Raw genomic sequence first — 26,332 nt, forward strand, 5'->3', positions numbered from 1 at the left:
TCTGATTTATGTCCGCCTTTGAAAAGGGGGTTCAAGATCGCCCTTCTCTATGGGTCAGCGATCATATTAAGGTTTGTGATGTAATTGAACATTGGTGTGAGGGAGCCCACCCAGAAGACCGGGTCCATTCTAAAGAGACATTGTGGCAGACCAGAGCACCTTCAAGTTTGCTTTTTTGGTAATTTTTTCAAGTTGTAGTTCAGAGAACAAAGTAGTTTCACAGTTTAAATGCCCTAATGGAGCCAAACTGAAGAAGTTTAAAAGGGTATCGTTTGTCAGTTATTTGAGCACTTTGACATGCCTGTCCAGATGCTCCGTCCATGCTTGTTCACAAATGCTGGTGTTTATGGCGGTAGTAGCACCCCTTTCCTATGTGTTGACTATCTTTCTGAGAGCCTTGGAGTTATTTGCCTGGCTAGCATGGGTCAGTTTTGACCAATGCTCACTGTGTGCCTTGTGCTTTGCAGTCCACATCTGTTTCTTATATTTGATCCCGATGGACCTTAACTTTTCTTCAAAGAGCCAATTTTTTTTTTTTTCTCTAGGATCTCTGGTGGCTATCTTTCTCTCCTTTCGGCGCATGGACCCTGGCTGGTTCCATCTCAGAAGATGACCAGGTTTCTTTTTAGTGTGTCCTTTCTAGCATGCAGTAATTGGCTAAAGATTTTCAGTGAAATGTTCCCAGGTGGCCACTGAGTTGGTTAAGGCATTCAGGGCCGGCTCAAGTAAACATTTGCACTGCTGTTTATCCTCTGGTGTCAGGTGGCCTTCCCACATTATTTTATTTCAACTTTTCAGTGGTGGCTGAAGTTAGCAGGAAACTTCTGAAGAAATTGTGTGCCGTGGGACTGCAGTGTTGCAAAAATACAGTGGTCACTTTCAGGGCGAAAGTCTATTTCAAATTAAGTTATTAATTTTGAAATCCCTAAGCTGGTCAGGGTGAAGTCGATATTCGAGCAAGTGTAGGCTGTGATGCGAGTGTTTGCCGGGGAGTGGTCGAAGGCGAAGTGTCGTAGTATGATGTCCACAGGAGGCAGTTAGTGGTTCCAGAAAGTATCTTTATTCAGGATAAGGTTACAGAGGTGAAGAAGTTGGTAGCAAGGTGGTAGGTAGGCCAGTAAGTAAGTTGGTAAGAAGGCCCCACCAGGAGCAGCTTCCTTCTGCTCAGCCTGGAGTCAACTGACTAACATGAGTCACCCCACATTCTGTGACATCATAGAGCATTCTAAATATCCTCAGACTAAACAGAGAGAGAAGACAGGGTGGAAAGGCGGAAGACCAGAAAAGACCATACAACACAAAGCAGTCGTTTAGAATCCTTAGACCGATGGCAATGCACACAGTCAATATCCTGTCATCCAGTTTGTTGGAATTGGCTGTGTTCTGGGACCTCTTTGGGTAGACCCACCATGACACTTCTCGCTAGGCTAATTGGTCTATATTTATAGAATGGGCTAACAGGTTTTTATAAAAGTCCCTAGAAAGAATTAATTCAGCATGGTTGTGACTGGCCTTCAAGTTGACCAGGAGTGGCTGCAGCTGGTTTGCAATTTCTTGTTTCTCTATGTCTGATGTGTTAATGTAAATGTTGAATAAAATAAAGGGGTGAGTTATTTTAGCAGACCATTTGTCAGGATGTACACCCAGTGTGACAAACTGGGTTACTGGTTGAGGGGGGTGGAACCCTACTCAAGCAGGAGCCATATTTCTTGTCAGGGGGAGGCAGAAGCAATCCCCAAATTAACCTGAGCTCAACCCTCTGGTAGTGTGGCACAGAGCAGTCGGGCATAACTTAGAGGCAGTGGGTACAGTAGTTATATAGCACTTCGAACAGTAATAAAGTAAAAACACAACAAAATAAAAATCCCATACCAATTTAGACTAATAGAGCAAAATGAATTAAATAAATTAAAACCAAAATGACAAAAATCCAATCATTCATTAGACCAGGAGATTAGCAATTTCAAAGATTTAAGTGAAGATAATGCTAAAAAGCTCAAAGCACCACTCCTGGCTATCTGGTTGTGTGAGACTGCAAGAAAGTCATACGTTCATGCCGACTGCAATGGAAGGCGCGTCATATACAGTGACCAGGTTAGTCCTGCTGAAAAGTTACCTTCTCAGTCCAGTGCAAAGTCCCGTTCATGGCAAAGGGGGTCAGCGAGGACCAGGAGAGTGTCGTGGACAGTCGGTATTGTAGATGGAACAGCAGGCCTGGCGTTGCAGACGGTCATCACTGTAGCACAAAGATCCTGTTGTTGTCGCGGACGGTTGGGCTGGAGCTTCGCAGTGGCTCTCTCCACAAGCAGTCAATACCGCAGCATTAAGAGTCGGGCTGACAGAACTTCCTATTAGCAGGCTGTGGGAGTAAGAAGGATTCAGCACCTACAGGCCCCTTTCATGATCACGAAGAGCTGAATAACTTCAAATCAGCTCCACTGAAGCCACACCAAAGGTCAAGAACCTGTAGAGCACAACGTGGGGGTCAGCAGCTTACTCCAGCTGGATGTGGGTGCTGGTTCAGGTGGTTGGGAGCCTCTTATGTCCCTGTGGCTCTGAACAGGAGGTCAGCAGACCAACCGTTGGAGTTACTCTGGGAGTCTTGGGTTCAGGTGCAGGTCCAATCCCTCTGTCTTGGGCAGCTGGGCAGCAATCCATCAGTTCAGCAAGGCAGATGTCCATCAGGGCAGCAGTCCTGTAGAGTTGCAGTCCTTTCAGCAGCATGTCAGTTCTTCTTCCTGGCATAGTCGCCACAGGCCCAGAGTGTACGAAGAGTTAGTGTCTGAGGTCCAGTATTTATACTTCGTGCCTCCTTTGAAAAAGGAGAAGCTTCCAGAGGTTAACCTTTGAAGTGCACAGGTTTAGTGCCTCCACTACTCTGCCTCCAGATTAACTACAGGGACTATGCAGCTACTTTGTGTAGAGGCAGGGCACTGCCTATTCAAGTGTAAGTAGGGCTGTGCCCAACTCTGTCCTTCAATCCTGCCAGTGGTGGCCTATCCAGGGACACCTACGTCTCTATTGTGTCTGGATTTCTATGAGTAATACACAAAGCCCAACTGTCAGCTACACCTATTCATGTTACCAGAAACAGGCTGCAGGCACTATATGGCCAAGGCCGGAAAATGCCAAGTTTCTCAAATTGGCAGTTTCAAAATTGTAACTTAAGATCCGACTTTAACATAAGAGATAGATGAGTAGCACAATCAGTGCTGCAGGCTCACTAGTAGCATTTAATATACAATCCCTAGGTACATGTAGTACAGATTTACTAGGGACCAACAAGTAAAATAAATATGCCAATTGGGTGTAAGCCAATTCTACCATGCTTTAAGGCAAGAGCGCAAGCATTTTAGTACAGGTTAGCAGTGGTAATTTACCCAGAGTCCAAAAATAACGGGGGGTCAAGCCTTTTTATTGAGCCCAACTAAACTGAAGGTGTCAATACGAGACAGAACCTATTATTTAACGACAGAAATAAAGGCTAAAGAATTTCTTGAGACCCTTAAATTAATTGGGTAGATAAAGAGCAAGGTCCAGAAAACTCTGGAGTTAGTGGTGTTAAAATAAGGGGTCTATGGTTGGTGATTCTCCTCCTGTACAAAGTATGTTATGTTATGTTATGTTAAATTAACTTATAATGCACATGAATCCCCCCAGAGGGGTATCTCAAAGCAGCAGAGAAAACACAAGCAGGTGGCTATGGTACTAAAATAGTGTGTATTAAGCAGTTTCCTGAAGCAACGGTAAAGAGTACACTCCTGTATGTGAATAGGAAGTTTATTCCAGTAATGAGGGGTCAGAAATGAAAAAGCTGACTCCAGAGCGAGATTTCCTGATTCGTGGAACCGTACGTAGTGACTTGCTCATTGATCTTAAAGGCCTTCCTGGCTAATAAGGAATGAGTTTCTCCATGAGGTATCTGGGTGCCTTGCTGCTTAGTGCCAGCAGCCAAATGGAGCGAACACAACAGGGGAACTGGGGCAGATGTAGCAGGTACATTTTTAATTAAGCAAGCCACTGTATTTCGGACTACTTGGAGTTTATCCAAAAGGGATTTGTTGACAGTAGCAAGAAGAACATTGCCATAGTGCAGGTGACTAATCATCAAAGCCTGAACTAAGGTCTTGCGCACTGAAAGTGGGAGCAATGGAAATACTCTGAGCAGCAGACTCATTGCTTGAAAGCAGGTGCCAGAGGTAGCCACTACATGACCTTTCATAGCAAGAGTCTGGTCCAGGAGAACGCTCAGGTTTTTCCCTGAAGATTTGGGTACAGGTGCCACTCCTACTTCTGAAGGCCACCAGACAGGGGACCATAGCTGCAGTGCGCTACCGAAAAGCATAATTTCCGTTTTGCCGCTGTTTAACTGAAGAAAATTCTCAGCCATCCTGGCTGAGATGACTTTCATCCTTGCAGAAAGGTCTTTGTCAAATGAGATCAGAAGTGGAGTATAATCTGCGTATGAGAGAAATGTAAACCCATAGACTCTTATAGTTTTTGCCAGGGGGACTACATATATATTAAATAGAGTCTGGGCTAAGAGAAGAGCCCTAAGGCACCACCTTGTTAATTTCCATTGTACATGATCTAAAAGGTCCCAGATTGATGGTCTGAGTTCCATGAGACAGGAAATTCATAAACTATTGCAGAGCAATGCCCTGAATGCCTATCTCCGCCGATATAGTAGAATTAAACTTGAACCTCTGTTACATTCATTAGAACAAGATCTTAGAAGATTGAATCGCCTCTTCCTGTCATTGGTGGGAAGGGGGAACATAATTAAAATGAGGGTCCTTCCTAAACTATTATATTTATTTTGAGCAATTCCGTTAGAAATCAATCGCAGAAGGTTAACGAAAATAGAATGTTTGTGCTATAGCTTCTTCTGGGGGTTTAAAAAGACAGGAAGAGCCTCTAAATTCATGACACTGCCCAAGAATCAGGGGGGCGGGGGTACTAAATATAACCATGCACTATTGGGCAAGTATGTTACAAAATACGGGAAATACACACATGCTTAGCTCAGCAGAATCCCCTTCAATCTATGAACTTATAATGGGGGAGGGAGATAAAGGTTTGTTGCTGAAATTTTTGGAACCTAGCTATTACAAAAAACAAACTTTAGGGTCCGCTAGGAGCATTTAGAATATGGCGACAATGTAAGAAAATAAAACGACCCAAATATAATTACTACACGACATTATGGTGGACACCCAGCTTACTCGTGATATTCTACAACCCAATAGTAAGGAATTGGTCGCAAAAAAGAATCCTGTGGATGGGAGGGCTCTTTTCTGGAGAAAATATAAACTCATTTTGGTATCTTTGGGAGAAATTCAGGATTACCACTCAACAGTTCTTTAAATATCTCCAGATTTGGGATTTTATGAATAGGCTAGGGAAGAACTTTGGGTCCAATAATTCAGATACCTATTATTGAGGCAATTGGCAAAAGATCAAACTTCGGTGTAATTATGACTTACTGATGGAAAACCTATTGGATCATTTCGAATTTCAGAATGCTAAATGGGAAGGTAGGCTGGGGACAGAAGGCTCAATATTGTAGGAATCCTTAGACATCAGTGACAAGGTATTATTAACAGCTGGTCTAAAGAGTCAACATTTACAAACTCTGCTTGATCTAAAATTTTACAGCAGAAATATTGTTTAAATGTGGTAGGCGAGATGACGATCACTGTCATTGTAGTGGGGACCGGGGTGCTGAAATTGTTCACATATTTTTTCTCTGTACGAAATGAGGTCCTCTTTTTTATGACATGGGTAAATTCTTAGAACATATTATTGGAGGCCAAATAACAATCAATCCTACATTGGCGGTATTAGGATTAGATGATTGATTATTGTTTTTAGTTAATAACAACCATCACAATACAAATACAGTTTAAATTCATGTTAAAAGGATGTTACTCCATTTTCATTAAAACATTAATAAATATTGGTATATCACATAACCTGAATTATAAAATACAATTTTATAAAATATATTCAGGGCATAATTGCAGGGACTTTGCAGTTTTCAACAGATTATTCATGTGGGGTATGCAGGTGATGTAGCAAACATGATTCAACGGTTCTAGATATTGTCATTTGCTACAAATTTGTCCTCCTATCAGTGTCATACAGTATTGTAGCTTGTGTTGTTGGATACTACTTGCAAGCCTGTTTTACTGCTTTATCGTGAAATTGCATAAACTTCACTAATTTACAATTTAGCCGAGGGTCAGTAGAATCCAACCTTCTCATGATTGCTGTTCTGCACGTACGGATCCCTCACTCATTGAATAAGTACTTTAAATGTAGTCGACGCGCATTCGTCCTTTCGGGGCATATACAAACTAGATGCACAAAGTCCTCTTCTACGGCGTCACATAGTCTGCATGTTTTTGGTCAATTGTATCGCCAAAGTGGTTTGTTTGATAAAGACGGAAGATCGCCTAGGCGCATGGACAATAGTTGTTTCTTGAAGTGCACTGGATAGGTTAGCTGAAGGTAATTTTCAGGTTGCAGTGTGACATACGTTTGGATTGTCATCCAAGCATGGGCTCGACGTGAAAAAATACTTTTATCATCTATCAGTGAGTGAATTTTTGCCACTTTGTTCATGGCCTGGCAAAACGTGGGATGCGGCAAATTTAAGTCCCACAGATCACCAGCATTTATTAATTGTAATGATGAAAACAAGTATTTGCTATAAGTTGAATTAGCATCATTAACCAAGATTCCCCATAACGCATTGACTAAAACAGTGGATTGATTGTTTCGTATTTTATGCATGGTTTTAATAAACTGATACCTTCTTGCTTTATTTTACTGTTTTAGTCCAAATTCCAGATGGATTTGGGCTGGAGAGGCATTACGGGGCAGATGGAATACCTGCTTATAAGTTTTGGTTTGTAAACTGTCTAACATTTTAGCATCCCTACCATTGGCGGTATTAGGAGTAGTAGAGCACTTAGTGGAAAATGAGTCGGGGAAAAAAAGAGGGCTATATGCTTTTATTGCTATGGCACTGGCATGGATGTGCATTGCTACAAGCTGGCTCAACCCAGATCCCCCCACTTTTTATGAGTGGAGATCTAGATTTTTGGCTATTTACAGCTTGGAAAGAAAGTTGCATGAGTGTAAGGGGCGAAAGACTAAGAAATGGGGGATCCGAATATGGTAGTCGGGCTCTCAATGGTTAAATTATGATAAACTGCATCCATTGATAACATAATTTTAACAGCAAGGTATTTAATCTTGTCATTTACTGTGCTAACGGAAATGTATGTTGACCATGTTATAAGTCTACTTTTTAAACTTCTCTCTTTCTGATAAAGACATTTTCTCCCCTTTCGTTCTCTTTTTTCAGATTTTTTATCCTGTAATGAAGCCCCTGAATCATCAGGTATTCCACAAGCACTTTATTTATGATCTGTTTTGCGTTTGCACTAATCTGTGTCTTTCATGGCTAATTTGCAAAATTCCCACTTTTTAGATGGATGTCTAATTGAATAACTGTCTAGTTGCCATGTTTGTTTTGTCTTTCATGACTTAACAATGAAATTGTCAACCTTCTGGACCTCTGATGTATGCTCCTTTTACATTTATTTAAATGCAAATAAAAAGATATAAAAAAGGCATTGCATTGCCGGTTCAAAACATATGGCCTTTAAACAGAACTGTTGGATATGCCTCCTCAATTTGGGTGGTGTAGGTTATTAAAGAAAAACCAAAGGTGGTGATGGACTGAGCGTTGACAATACAAACACTCACCCCCAGTCAACTGATCTGGGTTTAATCCATCACCGTTCTTTAGCTCACTCCGCCACCCCAGTTCAGACATGGCCATATGCAAATCAGTCTGACCCTGTGCCCCATGGGAACAGTCCTGCCCGAACTGCCAAGCCATGTCTTCCCTGGACCGGAATCAAGCTTCCCAGGACCGGTTTCTGGCATTACAGCCGTCTTCAGCCGGGCTTGCTTGAATCCAGTGGCAAAGTGAGCAAGGGACTCACGTCTGAGCATACCCTGCCAACTTAAAGCGAACAAAGAAAAACCAAAGGTGGTGATGGACGGAGCGTTGACAATACAAACACTCACCCCCAGTAAACTGATCTGGGTTTAATCCATCACCGTTCTTTAGCTCACTCCGCCACCCCAGTTCAGACATGGCCATATGCAAATCAGTCTGACCCTGTGCCCCATGGGAACAGTCCTGCCCGAACTGCCAAGCCATGTCTTCCCTGGACCGGAATCAAGCTTCCCAGGACCGGTTTCTGGCATTACAGCCGTCTTCAGCCGGGCTTGCTTGAATCCAGTGGCAAAGTGAGCAAGGGACTCACGTCTGAGCATACCCTGCCAACTTAGGGCGAACAAAGAAAAACCAAAGGTGGTGATGGACGGAGCGTTGACAATACAAACACTCACCCCCAGTCAACTGATCTGGGTTTAATCCATCACCGTTCTTTAGCTCACTCCGCCACCCCAGTTCAGACATGGCCATATGCAAATCAGTCTGACCCTGTGCCCCATGGGAACAGCCCTACCCGAACTGCCAAGCCATGTCTTCCCTGGACCGGAATCAAGCTTCCCAGGACCGGTTTCTGGCATTACAGCCGTCTTCAGCCGGGCTTGCTTGAATCCAGTGGCAAAGTGAGCAAGGGACTCACGTCTGAGCATACCCTGCCAACTTAGGGCGAACAAAGAAAAACCAAAGGTGGTGATGGACGGAGCGTTGACAATACAAACACTCACCCCCAGTCAACTGATCTGGGTTTAATCCATCACCGTTCTTTAGCTCACTCCGCCACCCCAGTTCAGACATGGCCATATGCAAATCAGTCTGACCCTGTGCCCCATGGGAACAGTCCTGCCCGAACTGCCAAGCCATGTCTTCCCTGGACCGGAATCAAGCTTCCCAGGACCGGTTTCTGGCATTACAGCCGTCTTCAGCCGGGCTTGCTTGAATCCAGTGGCAAAGTGAGCAAGGGACTCACGTCTGAGCATACCATGCCAACTTAGGGCGAACAAAGAAAAACCAAAGGTGGTGATGGACGGAGCGTTGACAATACAAACACTCACCCCCAGTCAACTGATCTGAGTTTAATCCATCACCGTTCTTTAGCTCACTCCGCCACCCCAGTTCAGACATGGCCATATGCAAATCAGTCTGACCCTGTGCCCCATGGGAACAGTCCTGCCCGAACTGCCAAGCCATGTCTTCCCTGGACCGGAATCAAGCTTCCCAGGACCGGTTTCTGGCATTACAGCCGTCTTCAGCTGGGCTTGCTTGAATCCAGTGGCAAAGTGAGCAAGGGACTCACGTCTGAGCATACCCTGCCAACTTAGGGCGAACAAAGAAAAACCAAAGGTGGTGATGGACGGAGCGTTGACAATACAAACACTCACCCCCAGTCAACTGATCTGGGTTTAATCCATCACCGTTCTTTAGCTCACTCCGCCACCCCAGTTCAGACATGGCCATATGCAAATCAGTCTGACCCTGTGCCCCATGGGAACAGTCCTGCCCGAACTGCCAAGCCATGTCTTCCCTGGACCGGATGCAAGCTTCCCAGGACGGGTTTCTGGCATTACAGCCGTCTTCAGCCGGGCTTGCTTGAATCCAGTGGCAAAGTGAGCAAGGGACTCACGTCTGAGCATTCCCTGCCAACTTAGGGCGAACAAAGAAAAACCAAAGGTGGTGATGGACGGAGCGTTGACAATACAAACACTCACCCCCAGTCAATTGATCTGGGTTTAATCCATCACCGTTCTTTAGCTCACTCCGCCACCCCAGTTCAGACATGGCCATATGCAAATCAGTCTGACCCTGTGCCCCATGGGAACAGTCCTGCCTGAACTGCCAAGTCATGTCTTCCCTGGACCGGAATCAAGCTTCCCAGGACCGGTTTCTGGCATTACAGCCGTCTTCAGCCGGGCTTGCTTGAATCCAGTGGCAAAGTGAGCAAGGGACTCACGTCTGAGCATACCCTGCCAACTTAAGGCGAACAAAGAAAAAACAAAGGTGGTGATGGACTGAGCGTTGACAATACAAACACTCACCCCCAGTCAACTGATCTGGGTTTAATCCATCACCGTTCTTTAGCTCACTCCGCCACCCCAGTTCAGACATGGCCATATGCAAATCAGTCTGACCCTGTGCCCCATGGGAACAGTCCTGCCCGAACTGCCAAGCCATGTCTTCCCTGGACCGGAATCAAGCTTCCTAGGACCGGTTTCTGGCATTACAGCCGTCTTCAGCCGGGCTTGCTTGAATCCAGTGGCAAAGTGAGCAAGGGACTCACGTCTGAGCATACCCTGCCAACTTAGGGCGAACAAAGAAAAACCAAAGGTGGTGATGGACGGAGCGTTGACAATACAAACCCTCACCCCCAGTCAACTGATCTGGGTTTAATCCATCACGGTTCTTTAGCTCACTCCGCCACCCCAGTTCAGACATGGCCATATGCAAATCAGTCTGACCCTGTGCCCCATAGGAACAGTCCTGCCCGAACTGCCAAGCCATGTCTTCCCTGGACCAGAATCGAGCTTCCCAGGACCGGTTTCTGGCATTACAGCCGTCTTCGGCCGGGCTTGCTTGAATCCAGTGGCAAAGTGAGCAAGGGACTCACGTCTGAGCATACCCTGCCAACTTAGGGCGAACAAAGAAAAACCAAAGGTGGTGATGGACGGAGCGTTGACAATACAAACACTCACCCCCAGTCAACTGATCTGGGTTTAATCCATCACCGTTCTTTAGCTCACTCCGCCACCCCAGTTCAGACATGGCCATATGCAAATCAGTCTGACCCTGTGCCCCATGGGAACAGTCCTGCCCGAACTGCCAAGCCATGTTTTCCCTGGACCGGAATCAAGCTTCCCAGGACCGGTTATTGGCATTACAGCCGTGTTCAGCCGGGCTTGCTTGAATCCAGTGGCAAAGTGAGCAAGGGACTCACGTCTGAGCATACCCTGCCAACTTAGGGCGAACAAAGAAAAAACAAAGGTGGTGATGGACGGAGCGTTGACAATACAAACACTCACCCCCAGTCAACTGATCTGGGTTTAATCCATCACCGTTCTTTAGCTCACTCCGCCACCCCAGTTCAGGGGCTTGGCAGTTCGGGCAACTCTGTTCCCATGGGGCACAGGGTCAGACTGATTTGCATATGGCCATGTCAGACCCATTCGTACCAGACGGGGCCCCATGACATATGACCTATGCAAGATCTTCAATTGCACCAGCCTAAGTCTCATCTGAATCGCCACTACCTTCGGTGAGGAGATCGCCTCGGTCCATTCCTCATCTTCCAGTTCCACCCCATCAGTCCTCCACTGTACTCTAATAGGTACTAGCGGGTCCCCCATGTGATTAATAAGATTTTTGCATATTAAAGAGATAGTCTTCTCGGGGAGGTGTCCGTCCAACACTCGAACTTCAAGAGGAGGAGAAGCCTCGGGAAGCGAAGTGCCCCATGGTATGTGTGTGAGTAGAGCATGTCTAATCTGTCTAATCTGTAGGTATCGATAGTGTTCATTGTCGTGAAGGCTGTATTGTTGCTTGAGAGAATGAAATGTGCGCATTGTGTCCCTTCCTCACACGTCCTTAATCTGCGTGATCCCAATGAGATCCCACTTGTCGAATCCCTTGGACTTCCACAAATTCACAAGTTTTTCGGAATTCCACAAGGGGGTGGCCAAGGTAAGCTTCCCCTCCCAGTTAAGATATCTATTAGCCGCGTGCGGACCTACCAGGGGGAACCTACGGAGTTTGGCATATAGCGCCCTGCTGAAATCACCGCCTGTCACCTGCCATCGATCCATGGCATACCCAGGTGTCATAGCTTTTAACAATAAGTACTAAACCCCATTGTTTTATTAAACTGATATTACAGGGCGGATCCCTTCCTTCTCCCAAGGTTTTAAGGGATATTGAGGTATTCTGGGATGCTTCTTCTGAGAGTTGACCTTCAATTTTACAAGTTTCATCGAGCAGGTAAATCTCACATTGTTGAACCCTGAGGACCGCAAAGTGAATGGTATTTATGAATGTAATTCTGTAAAATCAGGATACATGGCAACCTTGTCTACTTCTTCTGGACAACTTAAGCTCTCACATATTAGCGCAAGTACCTTACTCTCTTGTTGTTGAGGTATATTCAAGGACACAACTCCAGGGGACAAAAGCAAAACAAAACACAATTAAGCTGGCACAATATGTTCCTGCCTAACACATTTGTTGGGGAAGCTGGGCTGAGCTAAAAGAAATGCTTACCACTAACTAGACCTTCAGAAATGGACATAGGATCAATAATATGGTGTGGAACTCACTGGTTGGAAATACCAACTAAGTCTATCAGCATGCTCGGGAGAAGTAAAGATGGGAATTCAGAGTTTTTGAGAGCTGAGCAACTTGCGCCTGTGTCAATACGGGAAGTAGTGTATTTATCATCAATGAAAATGTACATAGGGCGTCATCTACTGGAATTAGGTAACCATAACACAGTCTTAACTTCACAAGCTGTCCTAGAATTCAGAGTGAGTATTTTGAGCAATTAAATATTACTCAGTTTGGTATGATCGCCTTGGTGCATTGGGCAGAGTTTTGGGCCAATCACATTACCAATGCCCCAGCTGACAACACTTGAAACAAGAAACTGGGGTTTCTCCTTAGCCCCTGAAGGGTACTTGCCTAATTATGCTGGTTCCCTAACCTCCTTTGCCATCTCCCTTTTCAGGAGCTTCTCATCTTAACCCTTATCTGCCATCTGCATATTCTGTAACATCAAAGACAATTTTGATTCTGTATTTTTTCCTTTGTCTCTTTCAAGGTTATGTATTGGTTGTTGACAGTCATCAGTTCAGTTAATGTTTTAGTCTGCCATTGAATACATTGTTGTTAACCAACTCATAATATTTGGAAATAGTTACTGTACAAAAGCAGCACCTGCAGCTTCATGTGCCATCTCATTCAGACAAGCTAAGTTTGAATACCTTTCAAACACATCCTTAAGCCTGTCCAAATAATCAGCAGGTGCCTCATGCTTGTTTTGTTTACAATTTAAGATCCAAGGCCAATCAGATATCAGTGGGCATTCCACCACAATCACATGCAGCAATGCTTCACAGCACTCAAATCCTCTCCATTCCTCACTCTCAGCCATGGTGCTTTCTCCACCATTCTTTCTCTCATCTCACTTAGCACCACCAATCCTAATAACTGATTCATATCTGTCCAGTTGGGTCTATATACTTCAAACACACTTTTAGTTCTTCTCAAACCTGATTCAATGGGTGGAATTCTCCTGAATATTGGGATTTGTTTCTTGATGTTCATAAAGTCAGAGGGGGTTTAAGGCACATGGACCATAACTCTACCACTAACCACAGGGCAAATGCTCAAGTGGAGGAGGGTGGAAAAAGAAGGGCTCTCAATATCAGCATCACTTGGATGAGGTAAAGGGGGGACGCCTTCTAGATAGTTGTCCTGCAGTTTGCATCAAGCTTTCTAAGGGAGAATTGTTGCTTGGTTCTCATAGGTCTCTACATCCTGAGACAGAACTTGTACATAACCTAGGCCGATCCATATTTGTGGAATCAGTTTCCAATCTAGTTCTTGTACTGCCAGCCAATTGCATCCTTGTGCATGCTTTCACATTAACTCATGCCACGGGTGGTCCAGCAGGTGCTGCTCCATTTTTGGAGCATCATCAGCTGCACCCGCTGCCCAATCGGCCAGCTTGGGGAACATGTCCAATAAATTCATCTCCCTTGTGTCCTCGCTCTCTTTTTTTCTTTCTCTTGTGGTTCAGTAAATAAGGAGGAGTCAGAGCAGTTCGAGCATGAGCCCCAGCTCTGTCCCTAAGTGCATGTGTGTTTACCACATTGTTGGTACGTAGTACAGACAGGAGTTCCTTTTGGTAGGGTCTCACTATGTTTACAATGTCCTGCACCTTCACCGTTCTTTACAGTTCACTCACATTCAAGTAACTTATTCCGCCAAGACATTCCAGTATCAAATAGATTTCAAGCCCTGAGCGCACTTGACCAGAACGATTGACATAAGGGCACTTACCATCCTAAACCAGAAATAATGTCCAATGATTTAAGCGTCAAGGTTAATTGTGCCGGGTGTTCAGTTTTACCAGAACTAACCCAGAAGGAGCACATAGATCCCACCGATTTTGCTTGTACTCCCAGTGAGGCTGATACCATTGATATAGAGTGTACTCCCTCCGGGGCTGTGTCAACATCTATAACTAAAGGAAGCCATAGCGAGCCAGAAGGTGGAAATGTTGGTGAAAGTTTTGCAAATGGGTATACTATTACTACTTGTAACATCGCAGGTTTAAGGGGAAAATTGGATCTACCAACTTGGCAGGATTTTATGGCTTCCGATCAAGACTTAGGGGCCGATTAGGATGGCGGACGGACTTGCGTCCGTCCGCCATCCCAGAGGTGGAGGGACCGTCTGCATGGACTGCGGAGGTCCCTCCATGCAAATCAGGATGTGACCGCCACCCTGGCGGTCACATCCTGGATATTTAACATTGCGGCGGTTGCTGCTTCAAGCAGCACCCGCCGCAATGTTAAAAGTGCATGTGTAACATTTACATGCACAAAGCGGCAGGCACCGTGCGGTGCCTGCCGCTTTGTGCATGTAAATGCTGGGGGGTACCATAGGTACCCCCCATGTGCACCCCCCACCCGCCTACGCCCTGGGGGCCCGCAACGGGCCCCCAAAAGCAAAAGTACACATGCTTTTCCACGGCGGAAAAACCGCCGTGGAAAAGCATGTTTACTAATGCTTCCTAATTTGGCTGACGGTGTCTGATAGACACTGCCAGCCAAAGGAGAGCTTTTCCGCCGCGGTTGTAATCCGACCGCGGCGGAAAAGCAGCGGACTGAATCCAAGACCCACCAGCCATCGTAATGCGGCGGTGGGTCTTTGGTGACTCCGCAGAGGATTTTCCGCCTCCTCCGGGCCGGAGGTGGCTTCCGCCGCCCCGGAGGAGGCGGAAAATCCTCTATCATAATCGGCCCCATAGTATGTCTCCAGGAGACATGGTGTACTGACCCAATTTATGTTAACGGGTTTATGTCATACTGGCTACCAGCTGTACCATCACCCGCGGGTCGAGCGAAAGGGGGGCTTTTGACCCTTATTTCAAACAAAATAATTGTATTTAGAGTCAAAAGAATTGTGGTTGTGGGAAATCACATCCAGATCTTATGGTTATACTGTAAAGACGGAAGGGATACATTTGTGGTGAATTTTTACAATAATGTATTTGATTCTAATCGTGGGAATGTGGTATTAGAATTGGATAAAGAGCTGGACAAATTAATAAGCCTTACTAGAACATCTATTACCATAATATGGGTAGGGGACTTTAACATCCAACCATGCCCTTTTTCATTGACTAAGGTATGCGGGTACTCCTGTAGAGATGAGGAAGAAAGTTTGCACTTTACTCATAACAACTATGGGGCTGCTCTAAATTTAATGATGGCCAAATATGATTTGGAATTACTGCCAAGTGATCGAGATCTTAATGGAATACTAATCCCTACATTCATTGGTAGAAACGCGGACTCTATTATTGATCATATGCTTATTTCATCGAATAGCAGCCACCTGTGTTCCACTCCACGGATTACAAAATAGACTATAAGTGATCATAACAGCATTTCATTGTCAATACTATGCTGGGGCCCCAAATCACAAGTAAACTCTGATACGTTGAATAACATTACACCGCGTAGGCTGAATGAGATGCGCATCAAATGGGCTGGTGTAGACCCTGTAAAAGCCCTTAAAGAAATTGTCACTAAATGTGAATTTGAGACTGGTTATTGCCTCACTGAAGACGTCGATCCCCTTCAATTATTAGCTAATTTTCAAACAATAAATGTTTCAATCGAGGGGACATTGACAGTCATGCCTAGGGAAATAGGTTCTCAATCTAGAGGTTGGTTTAATCGCAAATGTACCCAGGCAGCAAGCCAACTGAAAAAAGCCCTGGGAAGTAGAGCCAGAAATAAAGAGTTAATTAAGATTTTACGCCATACCTATAAGGTCATTCTTAAGGCCAGAAAAAAGGAGCTCCAGGAGGCAGCCTGGGACACCTTAGCCATGGCAGCCGAAACAGCCAATAGCAAACTATTCTGGGAAACCCTTAATTCATCCTTTTTAAAGGATGACTCTTACCCAGAGCTAGTCTCACATGTTAGTTGCGAGTCATGGGTGGAACATTTTTCTAGTATTTTTAATCCACCTAATTATAATTCAACCTACCCACAAGGCTTAACCAGAGGCCAACGTCCGGTGGAGCCACTAAATATTACTTTAGAGGAGGTGCAAGTAGGTTAGAATGATTGCAAGGGAGGCCAAGCGCCGGGCCCAGACGGGGTTCCTATTGATGTATATAAAAATGAAATAGCTTTATGGAGCCCCATTTTAACCAGAGTTTTTAATTATGCAATAACAGTGTCCATTCCGCCGTCATGGGGACAGTCCGTGATAATTCCCATCTTTAAAAAAGGTGTTAAGACTGAGGCAAAAAATTATCACCCCATCTCATTCTTGGATTCTTTTGCCAAGGTGATGAGTAAAATCCTTTAAGTCAGACTTGAAGAATGGGTCATGGAAAAGGAGAGTCTCTCCCCAGCCCAGTACGGCTTTAGAAAAGGGCTAGGAACCCAGGAGCAATGCATTAATCTAGAACTTCTAATAGGGAAATATACCCAGGCCAAAGATGGAAGAGTTTATTTAGGCTTTGCAGATCTCAGTAGTGCGTTCGACCTCGTCGACCACTCCATCCTTTGGTCAACTTTACTTAACTCTGGTGCTCCTAAAGAAATTATATTTTTCCTAGCCAGGTTGTACGAGAAACTCTCAAGCAAGGTACAATATGGGCGACAGGGAGACTGTACCACATTTTTTAAGGTCAAAAGAGGCATTCGCCAGTGCTGTGTGTTGGCTCCATTGCTCTTCTCTTTATTTAATAATGAAGTATATGCAACCCTAAGGTTGATAAAGGCAGACGCACCACAAGTAGCTGGAAAACCCGTACCCGTCTTGCTTTACGCTGACGATGCGGTGTTGTTTTCCAGAACCCCCCTTGGTCTACAACGCCTAATGGATAGCTGCTGATAAACAAGACCAAAACTTTTGTTATGGTATGCGGCCCGAAAACCAAGAAAACCAAATCTTTTTATATAGATAATTCGCCAGTGGAATTAGTAAATAGCTTTTGTTCCCTGGGCATAACTTTTTCAGGAAATGGGAGTTGGTCCAATGAACTTCTGAATGTACGTTCTAAGATGGCCAAGAGTGCTCATGGAATTTTTAGATTTGCAACCAAGTTGGGTTCCCGCCGCATTAAAGACATGGTCAACATTTATAAGGCCAGATGTGTAGCAATAGCCCTGTATGGCGCAGGCGTATGGGGTCACAATCATGCGCAGATACTCCAACTAGAAGAAATTGTTTTTTAAAACGCCTGTTGTGCCTACCCTCATAGGCTTCAAATGAAATCACTCATGGTGAAGTAGGCATTAACTACTTATCTGACCTTGCTGGTCTACGACCATTACTTCTAGAGATCTATTTGGGCCAAAGAGGAGACTAAATTCACCCAATCCATTATTAATGACTGTTTATCCTTGGATAAAGGCCTTAAGATCCCTTAGTTGAAGAACATCCTGAACTGGTGTAAAATCCTATTTAATTTTTGCAATCTGGGATGATCCCAGGTGTATTATACTAGTACCTAAACAGGAAATCAAGAGCTCAATCCTAGCCTTCCAAACGAAGAGCGCATGAAAGTAGTTAGGAAGCAAACTACTTCTGTATTTTATCACCAGTTGGAGACCAGAGGAGGCTTTCAAGATTACCTGACCTATGTAACCAGGCCAACTCATCGGTTCGTTTTGACCAGTTTAAGACTAAGTATTGTACACCACCTGGTTGCCTTCCCTTCTCTTAAAATGTGCCCACAGATCCCTTGCCCTTGTGATGGGACTTCTAACAAAGTACTCTCCACTTTTTATTGTTTCGTAAATTTTATTCTGACTTAAGGCGTTTTTACCTAAACCAATCTTTTTTAAATTTAATGTGAGAACATCGCACGTTGCTATGAAATTTCTAGTGATGTTTACCGACCCGGGTCTATTGCTGCTAGGAAAACTATCATATTTTACAATTAATTGTACTACTTTATGTATTGGTCACCGTTATCAACATTGCTGTTTGGAAATTTACTTTCTCGACAATGAATTGCTTTATTTGTGTAACGGCTACTTTTAATATCGATTTGTTGTTAGGATTTCCTTTTTATATGACAATGAACTGTATTAGCTATTTGTTCAACTTGCTGCTAGAATACTTTCATTGTTTGGAATTCCTTTCATATGATAATAAACTGTATTTGTCATTTGTACAATTTGCTGCTAGAACATATTTATTGCACTATCAGAGGACCACATTTTGTAGTGAATGTTTTATTGTTCCTTTAATAATATGTTGACTTGCTTTTATGGTTGTTTCACAAACCGAATAAGCCTTTTGAACTGACCTGAACTAGTGAAGGTTCTGAAGACCTTGTGCCAACAGATTATCCAGTGGAGGTAGGAAAGAAAACAAAAATGGGAAAGGGTTCCCTTCAGCTATTATTCCTTGTAATTGATCTCAACACCCAGAGGGGGTTGTGAGGGGTACAGTGTGGATAGATCAGAGGAATATTTTCCCTCACATGTTCATCCTTCAAGGGGCTTTGCTTCAGGTCCTGGCACTCCCCCCAATCATCCCATTATTGCAATGTTTTCCAAAACACCATGCGTTCACACTTGCACTCTTTTTTGTTCGATGGCATCCTTGCACTCCTACCTAAGGAACAACTTTTTTATATGTTCCCATTGTTTCCTAACCAACATTTGTGTGCACCATTCCGGCAATGCATTAGACATAAATAATATAAGCCAAGCAGGCAAGTAAATATCAAACGGCACATGCATTTAGACTATATTTCTTTTAGCCAATTCACCACTTCCAGCACTGGTCTTCCTTGCCCCATTTCCCCTGGAGAAACTTCAACTGATAAGAGATCTCGCAAGGAAAAGGTCAATTGGAACATAACACCAAAATACATCAAATCCAGACCACCATAAATGGTTTCTGGTACAAACTGGTAGTTATAGTGGCTGGTAGTCCATTACAAGTAATAATGTCACTATTTATATTAGGTCCATTAAAGGTTAAAGCAATTTCAACCTGAGGTCAAATCAAGGTGGCTATGGCACAGAGCAGACATGCTTAACTTAAGAAATTGTGTAAAGCATTTAGAAGAACTGAAAAAGTTGAAAATCAAAAACACACCATAACATAAATCCCACTACAAATTTAGAAAAATATACACCAAATAAAAATCCAATAAGGGGAACCCAATATATGTTTTCCCAATTTTAACTAGAAATAGTGGCAAAAACCGTAAATGCCAACCATGGTCATCTGTTTGCTCTTTGCCGCTACCTAGTTGCGAGTGAAGTATGAAAGTGATGGAGAACTGGTAGGATGCAGTTTATTTTCAGACTTAGGACCTGATTTAAATCTCGGTGGATGGGTTAGTCCATCACATAGGATATAATGGGATTTATATTTCAGTGGACAGGATATCTTTCACCCTTGTAGCGGAGAAATCCCCCAGCCAAAATCTAAATCAGAATCGTAGTCTCTGTAATGGAAGTAAGAAATTCTCAGCTGGGCAAAGCAGCAGGCTGTGGCCTAGATGGGTTCCACCAGGCCATATAGCCACTGGACGAAGTCACAGTGAAGCAGCTGACTTTTGGTGGGAAAGCACTGAGCATAAGAAATTAAAAAGTTGCGCCCAAGGAAAGTCCCTTGCCAGTTGGATACTTTTGGAGCCCTCAGCCAGTTAAGATTCCTACCTCTGGACTCAGTCCTTTTTTGGAAATCGGATCTCTACAGTAGGGCAAGGAAGAAATCTGTGGCAAAATAAGGTTACGCAATACCTTCTCTGTGATGTCGCAGTGAAAAGGATTGGCTGCTGCGGAAAAGCTGCAAGAGGGAGCAGCCTGAAATTTTAGCCCAGTGGCAAATTACCTTTGTGGGATTGACTTTGCAGGTTTATCCTGGTCTTCTGTTAGTTCTCCAGGCAAAAATTCTGAAAATGTTTCTAAAGTGCCATGTTTTAAGGTTAAGCAGGAGGAGTACACTCCGATTACAGTCAAGGATTCCAGGACCTCAGGAACAACACTCGGGGATCAGGACTCACTCCAACAGAAGCCACCAGCATGGTCCTGGGCACGTCCACACCTGATCAGCAGGGCTCTTCTAGGAAAGTGGGCTTCCTGCAGCTTTTAAGTCCCTGTAGTTTAACAGGAGGTCAGCCACCTGACCCCTGGAGACTGCTTCGTTGTCCTGCATTCAAGTGGGAGCAGGTCCAGCTCTTGGGATTCTCCTCATGGGTCTCAACAGCAGGTTCAGTTCTTCTGTCTTCCACGGGTCCAATAGCGTTCTGAAGAAGGTACCCAGGGGCACCATATTTATGCCTGACATGAGACTGTGGCAGGGGGTAACTCCTGGTCCCTCCCTAACCAATAGAGAAAATGTTCCAACGAAAAACCCTTTCTACTTTTGCAGCAGTTCTTGTGCGCCCTACTGTAAATATTCCCAGAGTGCCCCACTCTACTAAACACCGAGATTACAGAACCTTTCTCCCTTGTGCCGAGCTTTGTGCGCACCCTAGAGGTGTGGCCAGAGAAAAGAGCACACCCTCGCCCGTGGTCACTCAGAACTGGTTCTGGGAGCTGCTTCTCTCCCACTGGGGGTTGGTGCCTGGCTTGCTAGAAGGACAATAGACAAGGTAGGACAAGGTGTTAGCTACATCTGCTTTTGACACGGTAAGCATCCTTTGAAGATATGCAAGGGAATGTGTACAGTTCAGAAGACCATAAAGTCAACTTCACACCACACCCAAGGCCTTTGTCTCAGCTCTGGGTGCCAATTCACATCTAATCAAGAAGCTTTCCAGCTCCAGAATGACAGTTGGAAACTCAGGCAAATGGACTTCTGGCGCTTTAGGCAGTCTAAAAGTAACTTTGTAAAAGTGCCTTTTTACACCCCCCGCCCCCCCCCCATAGGTTGCACACAATGTTTCCTACTTTCTACCCGCTCTGCTGGCATTGCACAAGCATCACTGGGGACTTTCTCCACATCTGGTGGACTTGCCCACTCTTGAGGACCTACTGGAAGGAGGTCCTTAGTCACATTAAACTGGTAATTGGCTACCCGCTGCCCGAAAATCAGTCCACAGTCATTTTAGGTCTCAAGCCTGTGAACCTGCTTGCCATGACGCGCAGGGATTGGCACCTAAGCCTCTATATGCTTGGCGCTGCCAAGCAAATCATAGCTCTCTACTGGAAGAGGGCTGAAACGCCTCCAGTGAATGTCTGGTTCACACGCCTGTGGCATACTATGGCAATGGAGTTGCTCACAGCTCGTTTGCAACTCCGAGACACCAACTTCACCAAACTCTGGCAACCGTTGATAGACTATTTTTGCAAATTGGAACATGCCCGTCTTCAGCCTTTGAAGCTCTGGGCTCTACGCCTATTCAAAGATAACATATCCCCCTTGGAGGCGGATAATCTCTGGGTGTCAGATTTGCACTCCGCAGGATCCGCATGCAGCAACAATGCTCCACCTCCGGACCTTCTGAACACCCTGAAGTATAAACACAGGGTGTTCAGACGATACGGTGAGGGAAAAACCCCAAAAGGGGAAAAAACCCAAAAGAATAAAGGGGAGAAGGAAGGGGCAGAATGGAAAAAGAAGCTGTAAGACAAATATACAAAGGTTAATACTTTCCTTAACCCTACACTCATTACATTCTCACTAGGCAACAACCAGTAGATTCACCTGTAGAAAAACATGTGCATACACCATGCTGCTGTTTCTTCAGACTTCCTTCTATCCTGCACAATATAAGCAAACGTATAAAGATTGTTGCAAAAAATCACCATCTGCCTAAAACATTAGTTCTCACTAGTAACATACCCCATAGCCAATAATATAAAAGCTCTGAAGACTTAGTTCCATCCAAATTAACTAAAGCACAAAGGAAGATGCTGCACGTCAGTGCCTAAAGAGGAAAGGAGTTCCAGCTGAAGTTTTAACAAAAATCCTCCTCTGCTATGATAGCGCAAAATGTTTCCATTACACTGGGAACACATCAGGGTAAACCAAACACGGCATGGCGTAGTTCCCTCACTACAGCCATCCGCTTTGGTATTTATATTCCGAATCCAGACTGTGCACAATAACGTCATTTATTCATGACGGTAGTGCGGAGGTCCTCATCCCCCCCTGCACTCCGCCACTTGCTATGCCACAATTGAAATCCCCTTTTAGCACACTGCTGCGTAACGTGTCCCAGAGCGAGTGCAACTAATCAGAGAACAATGCAGGAAAGATTTCTCGCAGCCGCGAGGCAAAACAAATGCTCCGAACTTGCTCCGAGCCGAAGTTTGAAGGAATGAAAACAAACGTGCTAGCCAGCGCGTTACCAAAATACCATTCTCAGTCTCTTCCTCAGAACGACAGGAACCGCCAATATCCCAACAGGTAAACCAGGACACAGGGGAGCAGCCGCTCCCGCCGCCAAACAGAATCACGAGCACCGATCGCCCGGCTCCGCCCAGTGATATTCTGCAAACCACCGGGAAACATGGGAACTGTAGTTTTTAGCCCTAGGTTGCTGGGAACTGTAGTTTGGCAGGCGCGGGCTGTCCTACAACCTGACACTGGGGCCCAATAGAGATGCTGTTTGATCTTCTCATTAGGTGGGGTTACCCCAGCAAGCTATCACACCCCTACCCCTCCTTGCCCTTTCCCACCATTGGGGGATCAGTATTTAGATGTGTGATGCCTTATCCACCACACCTCCACTTCACACAGCCCCCCCTCAGTTGGAACCCTCCACTATCCCACTCTCTTCTACAGTTTAGGTAACCTGGCCCTCTCCTTGAGTGGTGCCCTTGGTACACGTTGGCTTTGGGGCATGCAGCTGCCTTGCTTTCTAAACCTACAGTCACCGACTTTGGGGGACGATGAATGTCGTCCCCCAAAGGAGGATCGTCGGAGGCGCCGGAGGGACGCGGCTGCAGTGGCTCAAAATTGGTAGAGTCAGTGACGGACACGTGATCACGTGACACGGAGTCCTGGATGCTTGCCGGTACGTGAAGACTGGGCAAGCACAAGGTCCTTGATTGTTGAAGTGAAGACTGAGAATAGAGACCCCATTTTTCACCCTGATGAAATTGCTGACACAGGAGCAATGAAACATGTCGGTCCATTCTAAGCAGATAATGATGGTACATAGTTAACCATTTTTTATGGGAAGTTTTGCAGCATCGGAATAAAATACAGACAGCCAGCAAAACTTCACCGGTTTTACCTCTCTTTTTCTTTTGTTGGGGTTCCAGGTTTATTTCTACACACCTCGGTTTACAGTAGTATTTGTATGTGTACACTGTCTGTCTATTTCTTTCTATTCTCACTTGTGCACAGCTACATTTGGTTGTGCATGTTTTTTCACACAGAGAGAGTGACCAATGATGAGAAGAGGGTATACCGGCAATTGCTAGCCGGGAACCCCCTCGGGTGTTACGTCCGTGAGGCACTCTCTCTGCTCTCTCACACTTTTTCTGTACACTGTGTGGGGTGACCTGTGCATACATGTTGCTTTGTGTGAATGTAACATCTTGACCTGTGGAACAGCGGTGAGCGATACACCGAGGGTACCAACAATTATATTGGACCCTTAGCCACAGTGTCAGTATATTGATGTTTCAGACTAGGTAGGGCTCTTTTGTTGACAGTATATTGAGCGGGAGGCTGCCCTACTGTCCTTTCTTCCCCCTTTACTCCCAGAGATTGATGGACGATGAATGTCACCCTCCTCTGTCTTCTTGACTTCATCTCTCTCTCCTCTTTTTCCTCCTCTCCTCCTTTCAGTTTTCTAATGATCTTGATGGCTATATTGTTCTTATTTGAATTGCATTCTCAATAAACAGATTTGAAACAAAAGTGCCTTTTGTAAAATAATAATTACAAATCCGACTTTACCAATGAGCTGTATTTGTAATAAATATTTTTGAATGTTCAGGCAGAGATAACTTTTTAAACTTTAATAAAGTATCCTAATGCTTTCTTATAGAACAGCTAACCCTCTTATGGTGAAAATAGGTTTTAGGGCCGTTTCACTGTAAGGACATGTTTAACATTAAACTTTTACTTTTCCTAATTTTACATATCATGCAAACTGCCTTATGGGAATGTAATGCCTTCTTAGAGATGACTTATTATTATTTAACAGGAGGGTTTAGGCCTATTATAAGGGATTCTTTTGACAGATTGAATTTGATGTTTAAACCTGTACATTAAAGTTAATGGTGGCAGACCTTCAGTCATGAATTGCAATGTCACTTTAGTAAATGCGCAATATATGCTGCAGACCACTACTGACATTTAACATTAAAGGACCTGGGTGCATTTTGTACCATATACTAGGGACATGTAAGTAAGTAAAAGATGCCAAATTGGAATTTGGCAATTTCAAGATGTTTTAAGGATCAAAGCACAGGACCTGGATAGCGTAAATCCCAGTGTTCATATTCCAAAATCCAGATATTAAAATTTGGCAAAAAATGGGGGTGACCACGCAAAAAAAGAGTTGTTTTCCTACACTCTCTCTCAATGAAAGAATATGGAACCTAATCGTGTGACAAAAACCTTTTACTTTTAGCAAAAACTGATCTAATGAGCTGGTGGTATGGTCTTCTCCCAGAAGAAGTGTAAGACTTCCTTGAAGGCGACATACACTTCATAAATACAATACTGGGCTCATTATTGTCTTAAAATCCAGCTTCCAGTTGCCAGGTATGAAAATAAGGTTGCCTTTCTTGGAAATGTGCAGTCTTGAACAACATGGCTTCTGGATCTACTTGAATGATGAAAATTTGCAAACATAAGCCGAACTACGGGCTGTTTTAAACCAAAGCGAAATGACATACTTATTTCATAATAAATATGCATGCATTCTTGGTCATATATGTAAAAATAAAGAATTTCACATGATCCTTCTGAATTTATGGGTTTGAAACAGGAGGTGTCAGAAAAGTTACCACCAGGAAAACTGGCTTGTGGTATCCAAACATTAATATAGAGATTTTTTTTTAATCCTTCCAATTGTGCACTTTTGAAAATGTAATCCAAAATTTAACAAATGTTGGATTGTTCACTCATTGATGGGGAATCTGAGCTGGGACTAAGCCATGATGTCTTATTCAACAGTAATCCTACTATGTATTAGAGAAACCTCTGCTTTAGACATTGGGTGTGCGTTCTTGGCCGATGAGCCAATCGGACAAAGCTACTATTCTCTGTTATTTTGACAGATCACCTCAGGGGCCTTCATCATGAGTGGTTTCCAAAATTCGATGGGGCCAGTACATCCAGCCCCATCTCGATTGAGATCGGCAGAAACACTGCAAATCTGTTTATTTTCTAATGGATATATTGGCTGCTGAAAGTAGCCAAATTCTCGGTGAGAAAAACTGGGAGAAGTGAGGAATCACAAGGCAAATTAAATCTAGAATTACTGATTCCCTCATAAATTCCTCCTTTCCAAGGACCCTCTAAGTCTCATTTTAGTGGTGCCCTTGGTAACTTTGATAAGCCAAATTTACAAGGAGGATTAACAGCCCACCCGTAATGAGAGCCTGTGTCAAAATGTCCATTAAATCGTAAAGATACCACTTTGAAGTGAAGTATCTGTGCGTTTGGGGTAGCTAGCCTCTGGACTGATGTAGAGAGCCACTTACTTGGGTATTTAAGCGATGACTGAAGAGGCTGTCTCTATGCACCACATATTTGGGGAGCACCTGGTGCAAAATCACATGGTATTAATCCATTTTCTCCATTGGTGCCTGCGCCAGCATTGCTCTACTGCCAGAAAGAGAGATGTAGCCAAAGGACACGAGGTTCATGTCCAGTGCAGCATGGGGGTTTCCTTCTTCTGCCCTACACCATGATGACCAGTTGTCCCAATGGGGCACTGGCAAAGGTAATGGATGATAAGCCTGTCATTGGCACTAAGAGTTTGGGTCTTCAAGTCAGCTCTCTAGTGTTCCAGGGCATTCTGTTAGGCAGCTCCACCATGTTTGAGCTACCTAGACAGTGGCTGCTCTGAGTTATCTGGTCAATCATTAGCTAGGACCATCTGACTGGTGACTGGCAGGACCA

This window comes from Lissotriton helveticus, chromosome 10 (genome assembly GCF_964261635.1).
Source record: "Lissotriton helveticus chromosome 10, aLisHel1.1, whole genome shotgun sequence".
Taxonomy (NCBI): domain Eukaryota; kingdom Metazoa; phylum Chordata; class Amphibia; order Caudata; family Salamandridae; genus Lissotriton; species Lissotriton helveticus.